Source organism: Hipposideros armiger, unplaced genomic scaffold (genome assembly GCF_001890085.2).
Source record: "Hipposideros armiger isolate ML-2016 unplaced genomic scaffold, ASM189008v1 scaffold_101, whole genome shotgun sequence".
In the NCBI taxonomy this organism is placed as follows: Eukaryota; Metazoa; Chordata; class Mammalia; order Chiroptera; family Hipposideridae; genus Hipposideros; species Hipposideros armiger.
In genome coordinates, this window is record NW_017731451.1 from 2,761,979 (window position 1) to 2,783,513 (window position 21,535).

A 21,535-nucleotide genomic window follows, 5' to 3' on the forward strand; every position below is an offset into this window, starting at 1 on the left:
TAGCTGAGCCGTTCTGCCACCTGTTGGCAGCTCAACAGCAGCTGTTGTTCAGAGCTCGCACTCTTGAGCGAGCTCTTAACCAACTGAGCCACTCGGCTGGCCCTGTCAAGGTCTCTCTTAGAAGCAGAATATTCTCGTTATTAGAATGGTTAAAATCTAATAAGAATGCCTTATTATTTCTCCTTATGACTGCATCATTCCTATCAGTTCCCTGTTGTTTCTTGACAATGATCTCCACATCTCTACTTTCCTACCTACTGCCATTTTTCTGTCACGGGTTGATAAATCCTCGTGAGTGACAAGTAAGATGAAGGGAAGATAATATATTAATTCCTCTGTTTTTTTAAAATTAGTTTTATTGAGGTACAATTTACATACAACAAAATTGACTAATTTTAAGTATACTATCACAGTTAAAACACTTGAACAATGAAGGGGTTAGGGGTACCAAGCCACCACCACCACAACCACCACCCCCGCCCCCATGCAGTCAAAAATTTGTGCGTAACTTTTGACTCCTGAAAAACTTAAGTTGTCCCTCAATATACAAAGGGGATTGGTTCCAGGACCCCCCGCAGATACCAAAATCCTCAGATACTCAAGTCCCTTTTATGAAATGGCATAGAACAATGCATACATACATGAGTTTTTACAAATGTAAGTAGCCAAATAACCACCACCGCCACAATCATGACGTATAGAAAATTTCTAGCATCCTACAGAGTTCCCTTGTGCCCCTTTTAGTCAAACCTCCCTCCCCACCACCAGTGACCACTGATCTACTTGACTATAATTACTATAGTTTTGACTTTTTATAATTTCACATAAATGGAATCCTACAATATATAGTCCTTTGTGTCTTCATTCACGTTGCATGTATCAGTAGTTTGTTCCTTCATATTGTAGAGTCATGTTCTGTTATATGGATATACCACTCACTAGGAGATGGACATTTGGGTTGTTTCCAGTTTGGGCTATTATGAATAAAGCTGTTGTATGAAATAAGTCTTTGTATGAATATATATTTTCATTTCTCTTATAAATATGTATGAGTGGGATTGCTGGGCCATATGGCAAGTTTATAAGAAACCACTAAACTCTTTTCCAAAGTAGCTGTACCATTTTGCATTACCTCTAGCAGGGTATGGGCAGTCCAGTTTCTCCATATCCTCATCAACATTTGGCTGAAATTTAGTCTTTTTAAAATTGTATCTTTTCTAGTAGGAGTGTGATGATATTGTTTTAATTTCATTTCTAAGGACTAAGAATACTGAACATCTTTTCATGTGCTTATTTGTTGGTCCCATATGTTTGGTGAAGTGTCTGTTCAAATCTTTTAAAAAAAAAATTGTTTTCCTTCTTATTGAATTGAAAGTGTTCTTTATGTATTCTGGACATACGTCCTTTATCAGATGTTTGGCAGATGTTTTCTCCCAATCTATGGCTTGTCTTTTTGTTTTCCTAATGGTATCTTTTGAAAAATAAGAGTTTTTACTTGTAATAAAGTTTAATTGATTATTTTTTTCCTTTATAATTCATGCTTTTTGGGACCTAAGAAATCTTTAACCTAAAGTCTTATATAGTTTCTGTGTTTTCTTATAGAAGTTTTATGCCTTGTTTTTAATAGGTTGTAATATGAAATATTCAAAATTCTAAACTATTAGGTACCTCTTTTTAAAAGTATTAATGGAGATTATTTTGGTCAAAATCTTTCTGGCTTTAAGGTGTCCTTATAAAACTTTCCTCCTGAAAATTTTAAGCTTGAATTTCATCAAAAATTTGGTTTAAATATGGGTAGAGTTTCAGAGCCATTTTGTGCCCTAGGATTTTAATTTCTGACTTTAATTTCTAGTAATAGTTGGTATCTGCCCAGGGGTAACTGCTGTTAACACACTTCTCACATTTAAGCCAGCCTGTGAGTTACTTGTGTAAATGAGACCTAAGGAGATTATGAATGAGATGGAATGCCTCCTTTGTTAGGGAATTTACAATCTAGAAGTTGGATGAATTTGTACAAATATGAGTGATAAAACCAGTTAAAATGTTCATTGATTCAACTTGCAGTATATTGAACTGTCTAAAAACGTGTGAGGTACTCAGGACTAGCCACAACTCTGCACTGGTTCTCTCTGCCGCTCCTCTTGTGATTCTGTTACTTGACCTTCATCTGTTTTTCTCTGTGTCCTTTGGAGACACATTCCAAACTCCCAGCTCAGGCCCAGGGCATTTCCTTACTCTTCATGAAGAAATGTGAATCTAATATTTTATATGGGAGTTCTTTATGATTCCCTCTCCTTTCTGGAGTTCTTGTAATTCATGTGGGATAAATTTAACAAACAAATTAAAGTTTCTTTGGCTCTTTCTCTTGTGAGCTGATTAGGATAGTTTATAGGTAATACCTCATTCTACTCTTGAACACTCTTAAGATCTGCAGTATGTATACTATCCTGTCTCCTTTTTACACTTAGTTGTTCTACTCAGGAGGTGTTCTCTCAGGTTTCTTGGGTGTAGTAGCGTCTGCATAACACAGATTGGTTGGTTGTATATTTCCAGCCAAAACAACATAAGCAACAAAATGTGCAGAAGCACAAACGAGAACCCAGCTTTCTTTTATTAAGCCAGACATTAGAGAGATCTACAAAAATGTAAAAAAATTTCTATCTTCGCACTGATTTTTTTCTTTTGGAAAACAAAATGTGTTTGTGTTATCATGTAATAGGGTGTTATCACCTAATAGGTTTATTTTTAATGAATGAAAATGTCAACACTTTATATATTTCTCAATTTAAATTTCTAATATAGTAAATATTGATATGTATATAATCCACATAAACAAAATTCTTTGGGGTCCTCCATAATTTTTAAGAGTGAAAAGCAGTCCTGAGACTAAAAGGTTTGAGAGCTGCAATAGCCAGCATTTATTGAGCAATTATTACATGCCAAAGTACTTTACAGGTTTTAACTCATTTCTCAGAACAGCTGTATTACATAGGTATTATTATCTCCAGAGGAAACTGAGGCAGAGAGAGATTAAGTAACCTTTTCAAGTTCATATAATTAGTAAGTAGAGAAGCTGGGATTCAAACTCAGTCTGGTCCTTTTCTCCTTCCCAATATACAGTTAGTTAATCACTAGTTCCTATCAATTCTTCCTTTCAAATACCTTAAATTCTCTCTCTTCCTACTGTCACATCCTAGTTTGGGTGCTTATTAGTTCATTCTTAGAGGCAACAGTTTCTAGCTATGCTCTTTGTCATCAGATTAATGGTCCAGATATACAGCTCTTCTCATTTCTTCCTCTCCATAATCTATAATATAATAGCTTACTCTTGTGTACTACTTTAAGCCCGTGCTTTACTATCTTTTTTGTTTATTTTTGTAGTTGGAGCACTTATGCTCCACTGTGGATGTAGTCATGTATGAGTTTGTTTGAAGTTGTCACATAGGTTACTAATGTTTTGTTCATTTTTTTTCAGGATTGTTTCTTTCTGCCCTTCATTTTGGATAGTTTCTGTTGCTGCGCCTTCAAGTATATTAATCTTCAATTCTGGCATTGCTAATGTACTGTTAACATCGATTGTATTTTTCATCTCAAACATTTATTTTTCCTCACTTAGGAGATGAAAATTTTGATTTACATTCTTGTATTGCCTGTGTCTCTCTGCTTAAGTGTTCTTCTACTTCAACATGTAGATTATAGTTATAATAACTGTCTGCTATCTTTGCTAACTAATTCTAATCTCTTATTTCTTGGCCTGTTTCTAGTGCTCTTTTTCCCTCTCACTGTGGGCCATATTTTCCTATTTCTTTTCATGCCTGATAATTTTTTATTGGATACCAGACATTGTGAATTTTACCTTGTTGTGTTCTGGATATTTTTGTATTTCTAGAAATATTCCTGAGTTTTATCTGGGACACTGTTAAGTTAATTTGGAAATAGTTTGATGCTTTCAATGCTTATTTTTATGTTTGGTTAAGTTGGACCAGAGTAAACTTTATCAAGGGCTAATTGTGCTCCACTGCTGAGGCAATACCTTATAATTATTCTACCTGATGTCCTGTGAAATATGAGATTTTTTTTCTTTTCTGAATGAAACACAAATTATTCTTGCCACTGTGTGAGCCCCTGGATTGTTCCCTCTGCTCCTTTTAATTATCTTCTCCTGCTTCAGGTAGATTATTTACAAGCATATGCTGATATTACTCAGTAAAGATTTGAGGAGGATCCTTTGCAGATCTGCTTTACCCTCTCTGTAATTCTCTCCTCTCTGGTAGTCTACCAGGCAAATTCTAGCAAGCTATACCCCCCAGTTTCCTCTACTCAGAGATTGCTGGGTTCCACCTGGGTTTCTTCTCCCTCTGCTCACTGGAAACTCTTTAAGAAGCGAGCAGTTGGAGGGGTGCCCACTCTGCTTCCCTTCTCTTAGGGATTATTCTCCTATACCAATCATCGTCCAGTGTCTGAAAACCATTGTTTCATATATTTCTCTGTTTCTCTTAGTTTCAGACGGGAGGGTAAATCTGCTCCCTATTACTCCATCTAGACTGGAAGCCCTGTCTATTCATTGTTCAAAGATTCAGCTCAAGTATTAACTCTTTTCCAAAATGTTTTATAATCCATTTTCTATTAGGAATCATTTAGTTGCAGAGAACAGAAGCCTTTCAAAGTAGCGCTAATAAAAAGGAGATTTATTTTATAATGCAGGGAAATCTCTCAGACCTTCATTGCATGGTACAAACAGGTCTGGCTTCTCTTCCATTCTTTCCTGCACACCATTTTCATCTGCAGGTTTCTTTCTACTTGCCTTTTGACTCTCACTTGCAGGGTATTAACTGGCCTTAATTCAACATGACCTTTCAGCTCTAGTCCTTATGCCACGTCATCAGATTACCTATTTATGTAAATAGACCTAAGGAGCCAGAAAATTAATATTAATCTTGGATAAGCAGAGTTCATTAGTGACATGACCATGATTAATAATATAAGTAAAAATTTTTAATTAAGAATTTTTTTTTTTAAAGATTTTATTGGGGAATTGGAGGGAGGGGAACAGCGCTGGGGAATTGGGGGAAGGGGAACAGACAAATTGCTGTTGTTTTGTTCTTCAGTCTAGTTGTGGAGGATGTTGCTTCACTGGCCCAAGCTGGCACCATTATTGCGCTCTTCCCTGGAGAGGCAGATCAGTCGCCGGCTTCTGGACGGCCGCTCACGGCAGCTGCTGGCCGCTCACACTGGCTGCCAGCTACACATGGTAGCTTATGGCAACCCACTGCCACAGGGACTGCAGCCTACGCCGTCGCCGGCAACCCACAGCAGCCCAGCTCCAGGTTGAGCTGTTGTTCAGCATCTTAGCTGTAGAGGGCAGTGTCACTGGCCCTCATATGTGGGATCCGAACCAGGGCTCTCTGGCATCCCAAGCCAGTTCTTAACCAACGTGCCACTCGGCTGGCCCAAGAAATTTTTAAATAAGTGTTTTATGTGAGAAATACCAACCTATAAATTCTAAGTAGGAAGGTGAAGGCTCAGATAATAGTAAACACAGTGTTTATACAAAAGTAGCTTGGACATTTTGTTTGTTTTTTGTTAAATAATATGATTCATCTGTAAAAATTTGCAGATCATATATTATGTGCCAGACACTGTCCAAAGCATTAGTAATACAAAAGGAGCTTATACTCTAGAAAAAAGGAGCTTATACTCTAGAAAAGGGTTTGTCAAACTACAGCCCTGAGAGCCATAGCCAGCTCTACTCCCTGTTTTTGTAACTCAAGTTTTATTGGATCACCGCCCCTCCTATTTGTTTTCGTGTTATCTGTAGTTGTTACCATGCTTCAACAGGATATAATCAGTTGCAATAAAGACCCTCTGGCCCAAAAAGCCTAAAAATTTACTATTTGTCCTATTATGGAAAAAGTTTGCTGACCCCTGGCATAGGGTGATTTTTCATACACATACACACACAAAGCTTGAATTCTTTTTAATCAGGTCTTAGACTTTGACCAAAATCAATATTTAGAAAGAGGTTAAATTACTTTCCTAAATTCCTGACATTAAAAGTTCTTGGATTCATTCATTAAGACCATAGGATTGTTTTGTTTCTTAATTTTGGTTGGATTTGAAATATCTCACACGAGGGCATCTGGGTTTACTGGTGATTCAGAACACATGTGGTGTGGTATTTTGCAAGAGGCTAAAAGGCCAAGTGTTGCAATCACTCACATAACAATCTTTTGCAAACCATCAAGTGTTTTCTGTAATTTTAGCAATAAAACCCGTGTTTTTTCCCTGTAGTATGTTAAAACAAAAAGTAATATGCATTGAAATGGTAGGTGTAGTTGAAAATTAACTTGTTTTTAAGTATAAAAATTAAACAAAAGCTCAGGAAATACCATCTGAGTCTAAAGGTGCCTATGAGGTTAGTAATCAGTATGTAGTTCCTCTGTGTTCATGATTGTCATTAGTTACGGCAAAGAAGTTTTATATAGATTTGTTTTGCATGAAGTTATTCACCCTTTACATTTCTGCTACTGTAAAAAGATGTTACTCATTTTTAACATGTGGCTATCTCTACAATGCAGTAGCCACCAATTTTAATATCAAGTGCTAGATTCTCCTGTTCCATAGTAGGAGATACCTGCTAAAGAGAAGCTAAGAAAGAAAAAGTGAAGAGTCCCTGTGATTTGGAGAGTTTTTTTATAACTAAGGTAACCATCCCGGTGTGCCTGGGATGATCCTAATTTATGCTAGCGTAATTATTAATAGTGTCTCCCTTTATTTTCAAAAATTCTAATTTGGATGACAAATTATATGGTTACCGTATATATCTATAATCATGTTGACCGTTGAGCTGCAGGATCTGCTTTAAAATTTAGCATTTAAGCAGTCTCAGCCCTTATTCTGATTCTAAATCTCACAGGAGAATTGGTGGATCAATGGCTGCAAGACAGCACAGTTGTTAAAGTGAAACATAACTCGCACACAGGCTTATCTGATATTGAGAACCTAGATTATGTGTGTCTTTATGGCTCAAAATCATTTGAATCCCCACTGCTAAAAATTAATTTTTTGTGCAGTGTTTAGGGACTTCCTCAATCTCTCTCCAGTCTTGAAGCTTTCCTTTTCTCCTTTTTCTCTTTACCATGAGCTCTATATTTCAGCCTGCTCTGCCTTTTCCAGTGTCCTTTTCTTATCTGTGTGCCTAATTTCTACCCATCCTTTGAAAGTCCAGTGCAAATGTCACTTCCATGAAGCCTTTGTTGTTGGCTACACTCCCATTGTAATTCTCTTTTCTCTGGGTTTCCTGAGCATTTCCTTTCCATCCTTGGTATGTCTTATAATGTAACTTGGTGCCCCACCCTCATCCCCAGGTCTTTAAAGGCAAGAGAAGACTGTATTTAATTAATTTTAAAATTCACATTACCGATACAAAGCCTTTTATTTACTAAGTGTTCAGTAAAAATGTATGGTCATATTCCCCTAATTTCTTTAGAATTTAGGCCAGAAAATATTTTTGAAAGAGATTTTCTTTGTAAGCTTGCTTGGTAAGGGCAACTTCAATATGTCAATTTCTAAATTTATTTAGTAACTTTAATTTTCTTTATTTTACCTGCATTCTTGTTAGCACTTTTTTCTTCAGGCAGAAATATATACTCATTGACATTTTAACTCGGACCAAAAGTTTCTATTTTTTCTTCCAAGGCAGTTTGCCATGTTCCATGTTCTTTTCCCATGGCCATCTTATTCAGTTAATTCTTGAAAATGATGAGATGATCTGTTGCCTGACTACCTAAGTTTGTTCTCTAGGTTAATCATTGCCGTCCATAAATCTCCCTCACTCTGACTGCTATGTTTCTGGGGAAGAAGTAGGAAGAAAAGTTGTGTTCTCTTTGCCAGTTGAGAAAAGTATACCGTAACCATTAACCTGCTTTGTAAAATTTTTCTAATGGCAAAAAGGAAAAGTGAGCAGGTGACCTAACAGCACTGGCATTTTTTTTTCTTTCAAGCAAGTCTAATTTCATTAGACTTGGAGTAGGGGAAGCCTACAGCTAGCTCGTTAGGCATGTTATCTTGGCTATATCAAAATTTCATATTTTGTTTTGGGTGAAAGTACAAGTTCACAGGAATTTTCAGAACCTAAAATCAAAAAGGTGAAACCAAATTCTAAACAGCTGTCTTTGTCATAACTGGTAATAATCAAACTATCACTTGTCCTTGACCTAGTTAGTGACTGGCAGTTGGGAAGTTTTGTTATAGAATTCAGTTTAGTGCTTTGGTCACATCTTAAACTTTTACTTCTATAATTAGCATTTTATTTTGCATAAATTATGAGCTAAGGATTGCAACTCGTAAATGAAATAGGATAAGTCAGTTGGTCTCATATACTTCATTTGTGTTGTAGACTAAGTTCTTGTGTACTTAATCTGATAGATTGATTAAGTGTAAAGTTAATCTGTTCTTGTGTAGGAAAATTAGGACTATGACACTCCTGAACCCCTGACTTATTGTGGGAACATTTCAAATTAGTATAGCATCTTCAGGTGCTCAGCAAGTACACTATATTTCATTATGTTTTTGTGAGATGGATATTGTTTTGGAATACCTGAGTGCTCTGCAAACTTATTAGAGGGGAACCTTACAGTGGGGCTTACATCAAATGTAGCAGATCCATAGGTTGGTTCATTGTATCTGAGGAAGAGACATTAAATTCTCCCAGTTACTTCAACTTTAGGAAGTTTATCTAGATTTGGCCAAGAGTCAGTGTGTATATTTGTGTGTTTGGGGCAGTGGGGGTGGTGGTGGGACATTCTAACCAAATGACAGTCTCACTTTGGGCATTTCCCTACTTTTGGCCCTTCAGTCTATGGTAATGACTTAGGGTCACCTTGAATGGTGCCACTATAGACTTTCATCATGGGAGGAAAGTAGTAGTATTTGATAGTATAAAATAAGTCTCATTCTTAAGTCAAAATAACTAAATTGTGGTCAGACAACAAGTTTGAAGGTTATGGGTTGAAGAACTGTCTTGTTATGTTTTCAGAAGAGATAGATTGATTTTCTAAATAGGGGATTAGAAATGGATGATTTGACAGAATTTAGAAGAGACTCAGAAGGCAAAACTTGTGAAGAAATGTTAGAATTAGGAGAGCACTCCTCTTGGCATTTTGTAAGATTAAACAGGAAAAATTGGTGAGCGTATAAATTATTTTTGTTTAAGACAGAATATAAGGTAAATGTTTAGGAGCTACAATTTAAGAACCCTGATAAATTTGGAGTAAGCATGGCAGAAGCAAGGATTAGGAAGGAATATGGATAATGGAAGAAATGTCAATGTTGTTAACAGTACAGATATTCTTAAATATTTTCAAATGTTTGTATTTGATGTAATGACCTTTTAATTTTGGATGTTTTTTCTTTCCTATTAAGAATTCATTGGAGAGTATCGTAGTGGTGATTTTTTAAAATCTGTGATTATAAATAGATACTTTTTAATAAATCGCTAATTTTATTTGATAAAAAGTATATCCCTGGAAGTTTTTTTTTAGCTTGTTTGAAATGGCACTTCGATAGAGTGAAAAGAACACCAGACTAAGAATGAAGAGCTTAGAGTGCTTCTCATTTTGAGGTCCACAGAATTCTTCTCATTCATTTAATAATTATGTGACTTTAGGTATTCTAATCTCCTCTCTCATATGTAAAACGGGTAAATAATCTGTAACATATCCATACAAGGAGTTACTATGAAACAGTAAGAAGGAATGAACTACAGTACATGTGACATCATGAATAGACATCAGTATTACTGTACCAGGCAAAAGAATTCAGGCATAAAAGAATATGTACAGTGTGATTCCATCTTTATGAAGTGCTAGACAAAACTACTGTGAAAAATTAGACTGGTGATTGCCTCAGAGGAGGTGAGGATTGACTGAAAAGTTATTAAAGGGATTTTTTTGGGTGCTAGAAATGGGGATGTTCCATAACTTGATAAAGACACAAAAATTTGTCAAAAAAACCCAGCATAGTTAATATTTATACATTTCACTCTATGGAAATTTTATCTTTCCCACCACCTTCAGAAAAGAGCAGTAAACAAATACTGAATTCTAGTTAGTAGATATGTCTCTCTCGGTGGTAATGGTTAGTGATTCTAAAACTACTTTTTATGTTTTCTAGGTTTGTGTAAATGAGTAAACATATTTAGGATAATGAGAGCCAGGTTTCTCACTGTTGGACAAGAGAGAAACAGAGAAATGGGAATAAGTAGATTGTCTCTTGGGTATTTGGTTGGAATTGGAGGTATCAGTAATGAGTTCATAGTTTTTATTATGTGTAGAGAAGGATGGATGGATGGACGGATGGAGAAATAAATATAGGCATGTGTGTGTAAATATATATATTTCCTAGCACTGTGTGCTTAGAGGTTCTAGAAGTAATGACACCCCCGTAGCAATGAGCACGCTTTGTGTCCAGGTCTTGATTTTTAAATCAAGCTTGACTAAACAACCAAGACTTCCTTTAAAGATCCGATTCCATGACTGGGGCAAGAGAAAGTACAAGAGGAGTATACCTATTGTTCCAAAAATAAGCAAGTGTTCAAAGAAGGATGGGAACATATGTAACAGAAGTCCACAGGGGTTCTGGTTTCCACCCAGACATGAAAGAAATTGGAAGTCCTCACTCTTGTGCTCACAATAATAACAAAGTTGAACAAACTAAAAATCAACAACTCTTCTCGGATCCGTCAGAGAATTGAGGTCACAGAGCAAATCACTGCCCCCAGACCAGAGAGAAAGGTGTATACAGAGAATCACAGTTGACTGGGAGCAGAAGCTAATGAAGCCAGGTGCTGCAAGTAAAAAACCTGTAGCTAATGAATTGCTAGAAGGTGAGTGTGGATTAGCTTGAGAGTTAAAAACTCCTGGGGGGCCAGCCTTGTGGGGGCTCCCACACCTTCATGAGTTTTTCCTCTGCAAACTACCAGGTTCTCACAGTGAAGACTGGGGTGGGGGGCAGGGTGCAGGAAATCTCATGCTTCCAGTAGGAGAGGAATGGTAACCATTTTGAATAGTAACCAGATATGCTCAGAGCATTCTGTTCCACCTGCCCACAGGGAAACTATCAGAGCTTAACCAATGTGGGGAAAGGGACATACCCAGCTCTAGTTCCTTCTAGCATTTCTGTCTCATCTAAGGTGGGGTGAGGATGGGTGGGGAGAAGCTGAGAGGCACTTGTGAAGGCCACAGCCCAGGGATACAGACCCACTAAAAGCCCCAGACCTAAGCATAGGGCTGTGGAACCTTCCCTGCACCCCACACTTTGCCACCACGTCAACAGGGCTCCTGTATAATAACAGGATTACAGATGAAAGAACTGCAAGTTCTAGGGAAACCCAAAGATAACAGGAGAAACGAAAATAAGGATGCTAGAGGAAATTTTAGCCCCTGCTACCTATAGCTACAGTAAATACAGCCTAACTCTTGGTCAGATATGGCAGAGATTTTGGAATTGTCAGACTGAATTTAAAATAAATGTGATTAATATGCTGAGGACTGTAATTAAAAAAGCAGACAACATGCAAGAACAGATAGGTAATATAAGCAGAGAGGTTGAAATTTTAAGAAAGAATCAAAAGGAAAAACTAGAAATCAAAAGCCCTGTAATAGAAATGAAGAATGCCTTTGATGGGCTCATCCAAAAGAGAAGAGAGGAGGGAACAAAAGAAATATTTGAAGTAATAATGGCTGAAAAATTTTCAAAATTAATAACAGACAGCCAACTACTGGTCCAGGAAGTTCAGAAGACACCAAATAAGGTAAATACCAAACCTACACCTAGGCATACCATATTCAAACCACAGGAAACCAAAGAGAGAGAAAATCTGGAAAGAAGCCAGAGGGTTAAACACCTAACCTATACAAGAAGAGGCTAAGGATTACATGGGACTTCTCTTCACAAGCCATGCAAGCAAGAAGAGATTGGAGTGAAATGTTTCATCTTGACAGAAAAAAATCACCAACCGCAAATTCTGTATACTTCAAAATTTTCTTTCAAAAGTGAAGAAAAAAATAAAAACTTTCTCAGACAAATAAAAACCGAAGAAATCTGTTGCTAGTAAGAAATGTTACTTGCCTTGTAAGAAATGTTAAAAGTTCTTCAGAGAAAAGGAAAATACATATAGGTCAGAAACTCATATCTACATAAAAGAAGAGCATTAGAGAAAGAATAAGTGACGGTAAAATAAAACCTTTTGTTTTCTTAATTGATACAATAACTTTAATAGGAACAAGGTGTTGGGTGATTATAGTTGATGAGTAAGTGAAATTAATAACAGCAGTGTTGTAAGGGACAGAGTGTAAGAATTTGGAATACGTACGGTACCTGTGCTACCTGGAATGCGCAGCATAGTGTTACTTGACAGTGGACACAGATTAGATGTATACACGTATGTGTACTGCAAACTCCAGAGCACCCACTTAAAGGTGTCACTCCACTGACTTCTTGTTTGCATTGGTTTTGATAGGTTTGGCACTATGTTTCTGCCCAAAACTTTGTACTTCTAATTTTCAGGCCCCCATGTGACCTGCTTAGTGGAACCACTGGCTATATCAGTCTGGTACTCTTAAGTGACAAAACAAAGTCCTAAGAAAATTTTCCTTTAATTCATATATAAAAGTTGTAGGATATTTGGGGGGGGGGTGCGGGGAGAGGGTTCCCCCCCCAGGGTTGAAGGAGCCTGTGCTGCTTCTACATTTTGGTAGAGCAAATATTAAACACACTGTAGTAATTTAGGCTGTCATTAACTGTCTATATTTTATAATAACAGTTCTTTCTTAATCTTTAATTTCTTTTTTTTTGGTATTGATTACTGTAAATAAAACACCTCTAATTTAACAAAATATCTTAATGTGATTCAAGATTTAAAAATACTATACTGGGCTGGCTGAGTGGCTCAGTTAGTTAAGAGCTAGCTTAAGAGCATGACCTCTGAGCAACAGGGCCGCCGGTTCAATTCCCATATGGGCCAGTGATGCTGCGCCTGAGCTGAGCTGTCGCTGAGCTGCCAACACGTGGCAGGATGGCTCAGCTGGTGAGAGCACGTACTCCTAACAACAAGACTGCTTGTTCGATGGTGGGCTATGCCCAACCACAACTAAGACTGACCTCAGCACCTTGAGTTGAGCTGCTGCCCGGATGGCTCAGTGGATAGAGTGTGCGCTCTTAACAACAAGGCTGCTGGTTCGACTCCCACATGGGATGGTGGTTACACCCACCCGCAACTAAGATTGAACACAGCACCTTGAGCTTAGAGGCCACGAGCTGTTGACGGGTAGCCAGATGGTGACTAGTACTCTCCACAACTAAGACTGAAGGACAACTTGGCTTTTCCCCTTCCCCAATTCCCCAACACTGTTTCCCTCCCCCAATTCCCCAATTAAAAAAAATTATTAAAAAAATATAAAAATACTATACTTAGCGCATCATTAAATGTAATTAAAGATACATAAGTGGTTTTAGTGGCTAATGTTTATATTTCTCTCAGTTCATAATTTCTTTCTATTATACAAACCCAATAATTCATTTTAGTGAATACATTGACTACTGGTATATTCAAAATTAGGTGTTCTCATTAGAGACCTCCAAAGAAAACAATAAGTACAGACAAGTTAACAAATTGTATAACAGCTTTATTCAGACATAGTTCACATACCGTACAATTTACATATTTAAAGTGTGCAATTCAGTGATTTTTAGTATAGCCACCGTTGTGCAACTTATCACCATAATTGTAGAACATTTTTAGTGCTCTAAAAAGAAAGGCCAAGGGCCGGCTGAGTGGCTCAGTTGGTTAAGAGCTCGCTCAAGAGTTTGAGCTCTGAGCAACAGCGGTTCAAGTCCCGGCCCGAGCTGAGCAGCCGCTGAGCTGCCAACAGGTGGCGGGATGGCTCAGCTAAAAAAAAAAAAAGAAAAATGCCATATCCAGTAGCAGTTGCTACCCATTCCACCCAAAACTGTTAGTTCTTACAACCACTAAATAACCTTTCTGTCCCTATAAACTTACTTATTCTGGACATTTCACATAAATGGAATCAAACAATATGTGATCTTTTGCAACAGGCTTCTTTAACTTAGCATTATGTTTCCAAGGTTCATCTAGGTTGTAGCATGTGCCAGTACTTCACTCCTTTTTATGGCAGAACAAATGTTCCATTGTATGGATATTCCACATTATATTTATTCGTTCGTCAGATGATGGACATTTGGATTAATACTAACTTTTGTCTATTATGAATAATGCTGCTGTGAGCCATCATGTACAAGTTTTTGTGGGGAAGTATATTTTCATTTGTCTTGTGCATATATCTAGGAGTAGAATTGTTGGTCATATGATAACTATGTTTAACCTTTTGGGGAGCTATGAGACTGTTTTCCAAAGCAGCTACACCATTTAGCATTCCTACTAACAGTGTATGAGGTTTCCAGTTTCTCCACAACACTGTTATTGTCTGATTTTTTATTATATGCATCCTAGTAGTTGGGAAATGGTATTTCATTGTGGTTTTGAATTGCATTTTACTGATAGTTACTGATGTTAAGCACCTTTTCATCTACTTATTGGCCATTTGTGTATATTCTTGGAGAAATGTCGATTCATATCCTTTCCTGTTTTAAAATTGGGTTGTCTTTTTTTTTTTTCTTCTCCTTCTTTAAAGATTTTATTGGGGAATTGGGGAAGGGGAACAGTGTTGGGAAGGGGAACAGCCAAGTTGTTGTTCTTCAGTCTTAGTTGTGGAGGGCGCAGCTAGTTCAGCTCCAAGTCCAGTTGCCATCTGGCCGCCTGTTGGCAGCTCGCGGCCGCTCAGCTCAAGGTGCCATGTTCAATCTTAGTTGCTGGTAGATGTAGCCCACCATCCCATGAAGGAGTCGAACCAGCAGCCTTGTTGTTAGGAGCATGAGCTCTCACCAGCTGAGCCATCCTGCCGCCTGTTGGCAGCTCAGCGGCAGCTCAGCTTGAGCGCAGTTCACTGGCCCATGTGGGAATCGAACCGGCGACCCTGTTGCTCAGAGCTCACACTCTTAACCAACTGAGCCACTTGGCAGGCCCAAACATTTGGTTATTTGTCTTTTTATTATTGAGTTGTAAGAGTTGTTTATTCTAGATACAGTCCCTTATCAAATATGATTTCCAAATAGTTTCTCTTCTTCTGTGGGTTGTCTTTTTACTTTCTTAAGGATAGGTAAAATTTTAAGGTCTTTTAGTGTTCAGCTACCAGAAAGTATAGCTGAACGGAAAGTTCACTAGATTTGCATAATATAATTACCTATATAACATTTTATGTATGTGTCTTTGAAAGAAAACTCAGGCCTTTACATACAAATTTGACTAGACAGTAAGTTTATCTTGATTAACTATTAATATCATTGCTTTAAATCGTCTGAGGTGAATTTTCACATTGTAATCAGGTTATTAAATTTACTTCGAGACCTTGGATTACTTGCCTTTCAGTTGAAATACTACAAAGATTAGTATGTATAACCATTCTGGCTAAAATGTCTGTAACTAAAACAATATTTGTTTTACAAACCATATTTTTTTTTCAGCTATGGTTGATTGAACCTCAGTTATTTTCATGACGTTTAGCCTGAAAGGTGCACTCCTCCTCCCCACCAGCCCCCACCCCCCAAGGTTCTGGCTTAAAACTGCTGTTCTCAGTGTAGTTATTTAAGGCGAGGCTTTTTCACAAACATGATGGCATATCATGGTATTTGGACCTTTAAGCAGCACCCAAACTGAACTTCACAGTCACTGTGAAAGTCAAGCTAATTACTGATTTACTTTCTAGAATAATTGCAAACTAAATTACATATGAACTTTGGACGTGTCATTTCATCAGATTCTTGACATATTAATCATAAAAGAATTTGTATGCTGTATTTTGCTGTTTATTTTACTGTTTATCATGGAAAATTGGCCCTTATTCAGTCCCATTGGTCCCCTTGCAAATAGGGGAAGATAGGGCATTCATTATAAATACCTCATTAACATTTGTAAAGAAATTATTTATAAGAAGAAAATAAAGTAAAAGCTGTCAAATTTTCTACTAGACTCAGTTGAAAGTCCTCTTAGGAATTAGTATGAAAAAGACATCCTGTTGTGTCAGTTTTCCAACAATAAATTCTCAATTATTTGACATCAATGACAGGTATTCTACAATTTAATTCAGTTGTGACACTAACTACCTGAAGTTAGCACAGACCCCACAGGGTAAGGGATCAGCCCCACAAGACTGCCTTCATTCACTTCAGATGCCAGCCACAAATGGGGTCCCCAGGCTACCTGTACTTCTAGCCAGCTACAAATGTGAGGATCCCTACAACCCCTTCCCTCCGCCCCAGGTTTGATAAATTGCCGAAACAACTCACAGAACTCAATGAAATGCTCTACTTACACAGTTTATTAAGTAAGTATTAAGGATACAAATAAACAGTCAAATGAAGAGGCACAAAGGGCAAAGTTCAGAAGGGTCCTCTTGCTACATCAGTGTGTTCATCAACCAGGAAGTTCCCCAAAACCTCGTTGTTCAAGAGCTTTCATTGAAGTTTCTTTACAAAGGCATTACTGATTAAATCATTGGCCATTGGTGATTGAACTAAATCTTAAGACCACCTTCTCTCCCTGGAGGTGAGGTTGGGGGGAATGGAGTTGAAGTCCCAACCCTCGAATCATATTGTTGATTCGTCTGGCAACCAGCCCCCATGCTGAAGCTGTCTAAAGGCCCGACCAAGAGTCATCTTATTAGCATAAATTCAGTTATGATCAAAAGGGGTTTGTTATGAATAACAAAAAAATGCTCATCACTCAGGAAATTCTAAGGGTTTTAAGAGCTCTGTGCCAGGAAGCAGGCACAAAGGCCAATATATTTGTATTATACTACACGTGCTTATCCAACATGTATCAAACACCCACTGTATACCAGGCTCTCTGCTAGGCATTGAGAATAGGAAGACTTAGAAGCCATATGTTCAAGAAACTCACACTGCAGGTATGGAGACAAAGACAGTGAAGTTGCATCTTACGTGGGCATTATAGATTCTGAAGTGAAGGTATGAGATTAAAGCTTCATGTGCAATTTCCCTTGACAGTATGTTAAATTGCATGAAATCTACCACACTACCTTTCAATAAATCTACCACACTCTTTCAATAAATCCAGCAGCTTAGTTTTCCTCAGCTATAGACATAATCACTGTTTCCTCAGTTGAGCTCTAGTGGAAATAGTTGCCCCACAGTCAGGGCCATATTTTATGAAAACTGAACTATAACTTGTAAACAGTAGAATCACACTTAGTTGCCTCTCTCAGTAGGAGATGTTTCCACTGTTAGAGGCACAAAGGAACTGAGACTAAGACCAACAGATACATATACCCTCCCTCACAGCACTAGCGCATACATTTATTGATTGGAAACACTGGCACCATGGAACTGTGTTTTCTTAGTCTTCATTTGGTCTCTTTCTCTGTTTCTCTTACCTGTGCCTCTTCCCATTCCCATCAGTCCTTTCCTACCCAGTGAATAAAATGTACATATGATGTGTTTCTACTGTGTATAAACATATGTACAGCATAACATAAATACCATAATAGATTTATACAGGTGCTGTGAGGACATAAATGAGAAAACAAGTTTTAAACTTACTTTTGTAGGTTAAGGAAAGTGTGTATAGTTGAATTAGCAAGTGAGCTGGTCCTTCAAGAATGAAAAGCAGTTACAGTGTTTTCCATCTAAATACTAATCATATTCTTTGGTGTTTTTTTTTTTTTTTTCAAAAACTCTACATCAACCTTTTTCCTATTTCCTCAGTGATAATTCTTCTGGTTATAGAGTATATTAATTCAAGGAAATGGATTGAGCACATCTGAGGCAGTGGGCTGAGGCAAAGGATTCTAATCCCAAAAGTTGCTTTGGTTTGTGTTGCTTCTGTAAATTCTCATTTGCACAGTACCCCAAATTTCACTGGTGAATGTAAAAATGGGAAAATTGATTTTCTCCATTGAGTGAGAGCTATAGGCCAAAAAAAATTGTGCCCTTTAGCCACCTACACAGTTCTGTAGTTTTACACCTGCCATTTTGCTATTTGTTTTCTGTGTCTTAACACTGTTTTGTTGCTGTGTTCTTCCTTACAGCTTCTTTTTATGCTAAATAGATATTTTTAGTATACTATTTTAATTCTGTTGTCTCTTATGTAATTATTTTTTTTAGTTATTTTCTTTGTGGTTGCTCTGGAGGTTACACTTAACATTTTAATTTAAAACAGTATAGTTTGGATTAATCCCAATTTAATTTTAATAGAGTATGAAAACTTCGTTCCAGTATAATCCCACTCATACAAATTACATCTTTATACGTTATAAGCCCATAAATATATTTAAAATTATTATTTTATGCACCTGTTCTTTAAATGAGATAGAATAAAAGAGTTAAAAACAAAAGTACATTTCTGTTTTTTATCTTTACCTATTTACCTTTACTGGTGCTTCTTTATTGCTTAATGTGGATTTGAGTTACTACCTGTTATCCTTTCATTTGAATCTAGAATTAAATACCTTTAGTATTTCTTTTAGGACAGGTCTGCTCGTGACAGACTCTCTCAATTTTTATTTATCTGCGAATGTCTTCTTTTTTCCCACCTCTCCCAGCTCTGTTTTTGAAGGGCAGATTTGCTAGATATAACATTCTTGGTTGACAGTGTTTTTCTTTCATCACTTTATGTCATCCCACAGTTTTTTCTGGCCCAATGAGAAGCCAGCTATCTATCTTATTGAGGAAATTTTGTTCAAGTTTTATCTACTTAGAGTTTGTTGAACTTCTTGTACATGCATATTAATATTTTTCCATCAAATTTGGGAAGTTTTCGTCCATTTAAGAAAATATTTTTACCCTTTTCTCCTTCTATGACTCACATTTTGTGTATGTTCATATGCTTGATGGACTCCCACAGATCTCTGAGGCTCTGTTAATGTTTATTCTTTCGTATTCCTCAGATTGGAGAATCTCAACTCACCTGTCAACAAGTTTCAATTGTTTCTTCTGCCAGTTCAAATGTGATGCTGACTCCCTCTAATGAAATTTTTAATTTCATATATATATTGTGCTTTTCAACACTAAAATTTCTGTTTGAGTCTTTTTGTCAAAATCTGTTTTTGTGTGTGAGCAATCATTGGGTTTATAAAAAGTTGCAACAAATTTTTAAATGATACAAAAATACCATTTTCAAAACAACATCAAAAATTGAGTGTCTTTAACCATACTCAGCTCATAACAGAGCAAGTAGGTGAGTGGAATAATAACTCATACTGTAGCATGTTTCATAAACTGGCAACAGAGAAAGTTGGTTGCAGGAAAGCAGAAGAACTCCATAATCATCTGGCATCCACTCAGTGTCATACCTATGATTAGAAATGTACGTGATGGGAACTCCCGGGATCTTCCTGAATCTTCATTTAAGGTCTCAGTCAACCATGGCCACAGTGTAAAACTTGTGCTGAGTTACTCTCTGTACTAAGCAGTCATCTGCGTAGGTTCCTTTGTGTGTGCACGGTAATCGTTCACATCTTGGATCCTTGGCAATCCTTAGAGCCACTCGATACTTTTGCACCAATTTCTCAATTTCAGCCATTACACAGTTATACAAGGGATACACTTGGTATACAGACAGTCCATCATTGACTGCACCACGTCTAGTTTGGCTTTAATGGAAAAGTTGATAAAGTTGGTATCAACCAGGATGTGGTAAGGTGGGCCCAGCGGTATGTTATACTGGAAGAATAAGCAGGAAGGGTGTTGGGGGACTTCTCTTTCCTTGAGTGCACTGGGATCTTTCTTTTCTTTCTTTTTAGGTTTTAATCTATCCTTTTCTTTAAGCCTCTGATTTCTGACACTGAGCATTCACTTCATGGTCGCATATGTCCTTGCTTTCTTTGGCTTTCCCATGTTTGTACCACACTCTTGTTTCTTCAGGCTCAAAATCTATCTCTTCATTTATAGTCTCTATTAGGTAAGACATTCTCAAACTTGCCTTGAATTCTTTAAACATGGTCTGCATTAGTTCTTTAAAATATAATACTTGTTTAAAATCTTTGTCTAGTAAGATAAATGTCTGGACTTCTTCAGGGACAGTTCCCATTGACTACCTTTTTCCTATGTATGGGCCGCACTTTCCTGTTTCTTTGTATATTAGAATTTTTTGTTGACTGCTAGATATTTTAAGTAATGTGACAATTATGGAAATCATATTCCTTCCTACCCCCAGGATTTGTTGTTGGTGATGTTGGTGTTGCTGTTTGTTGCTTTAGTGACTTTCCTGGCCTAGTTCTGTAGTCTATTCTTTCAGGTCGCTGCTCAGCCAGCTTAGTGATCAGTTAATGATTGGCCTGAGATTTCTTTACAAGCTGTGAACCAATAGGTCTCCTTGCAGCTTTTGCTGAGGGGCTCTGTGTTTGTGTGATGGAGCTAAGCTGCAAGGTCAGCTGGAAGTGAAATATTAGGACCGTCTCAGGTCTTCCTGCACACCCACACAGCTCCACACATGTGTATAGCCTTCTAAATTCCCAGGACTGTGACAGAGCTTTTCAAAGCCCCTTATAGACATTTCATTTCTTGTTTTTTTTCCTTGAAAGTTTTTCGGTTAGCCCCTTGTTATCTGCTACTGGTTAAAACTCCCTCAGGCAACTGTGATGTTAAACAATTGCTGCTGATTGTTTTTAACAAAAATGCTGTGGATAGGACTATACACATAGAGTGAGTCCTGAGTCTTATTAAATAAAGACAAGCCCTGAGAAGAGCTTTTCGGCAAGCTGCCAGGCAAGTCAAATAGTGACAGTTTTCTGAGAATGGGGCTTTTGGAGAGCTCCAAATCTATTCTGGCCTCTCCAGTGCCTGCTTGGCTGTTGGTTTTCAAGGCTACCCTGGAGTTGGGAAGGGGGAGGATTGGATTAGGGCAAGTTAAAACACTACAAAGCTTGCTGTTCTTGCTAAGAGTCAACTGGTTTTTGTTTTGGTTTGGTTTGGGTTTTTGGGGTTTTTTTTGCATGAACACAACTTGGATTGTCACAAGCCTTTAGTTAATTCCTAAAGGGCTGGGAAATGTTGATTTTCACAATATTTGCCATTGTTCTTGTTGCTTTTATGGAGGATCCGGTTTACAAAGGTCCTTCCTCTGCCATTCTGGAAGTGCCTCTTCCCATCCTTATATGCTTTAATCAGCATCCTGCTTCTAGTCCCTGATGCAGCCTCTCACTCTTTGCCTTTCTCTTAAACATTTCTACTGGCATCTTGGAACTCTGGTTCCATGGCTGACATACTCACATGCTCAATCATTCATTGACTGTTACCTCCACTTCTTGCCTGGCAGCCCTCTCAGGAGCTCATTCTCTCACATCCCACATAAATCAAAATCCTCTATTCCTCCCTTAGATATTAGTACTCCTCAAGTTTCTGGCCTCAGCCCCTTCTCTTGTCTATCTATTCTCCCTGAACA

General features: G+C 37.5%; 1 protein-coding gene and 1 pseudogene across 1 annotated transcript in view; one reads left to right on the forward strand and one right to left on the reverse strand.

The window, feature by feature from the left end:
- Nucleotides 1-21,535, forward strand: part of REV3L (REV3 like, DNA directed polymerase zeta catalytic subunit) — a 161,108-nt gene that overhangs the window by 22,849 nt on the left and 116,724 nt on the right. The gene's annotated exons all lie outside the window — the stretch shown is intronic.
- LOC109384737 (rRNA-processing protein FCF1 homolog pseudogene) lies at nucleotides 19,313-19,989 on the reverse strand (annotated as a pseudogene).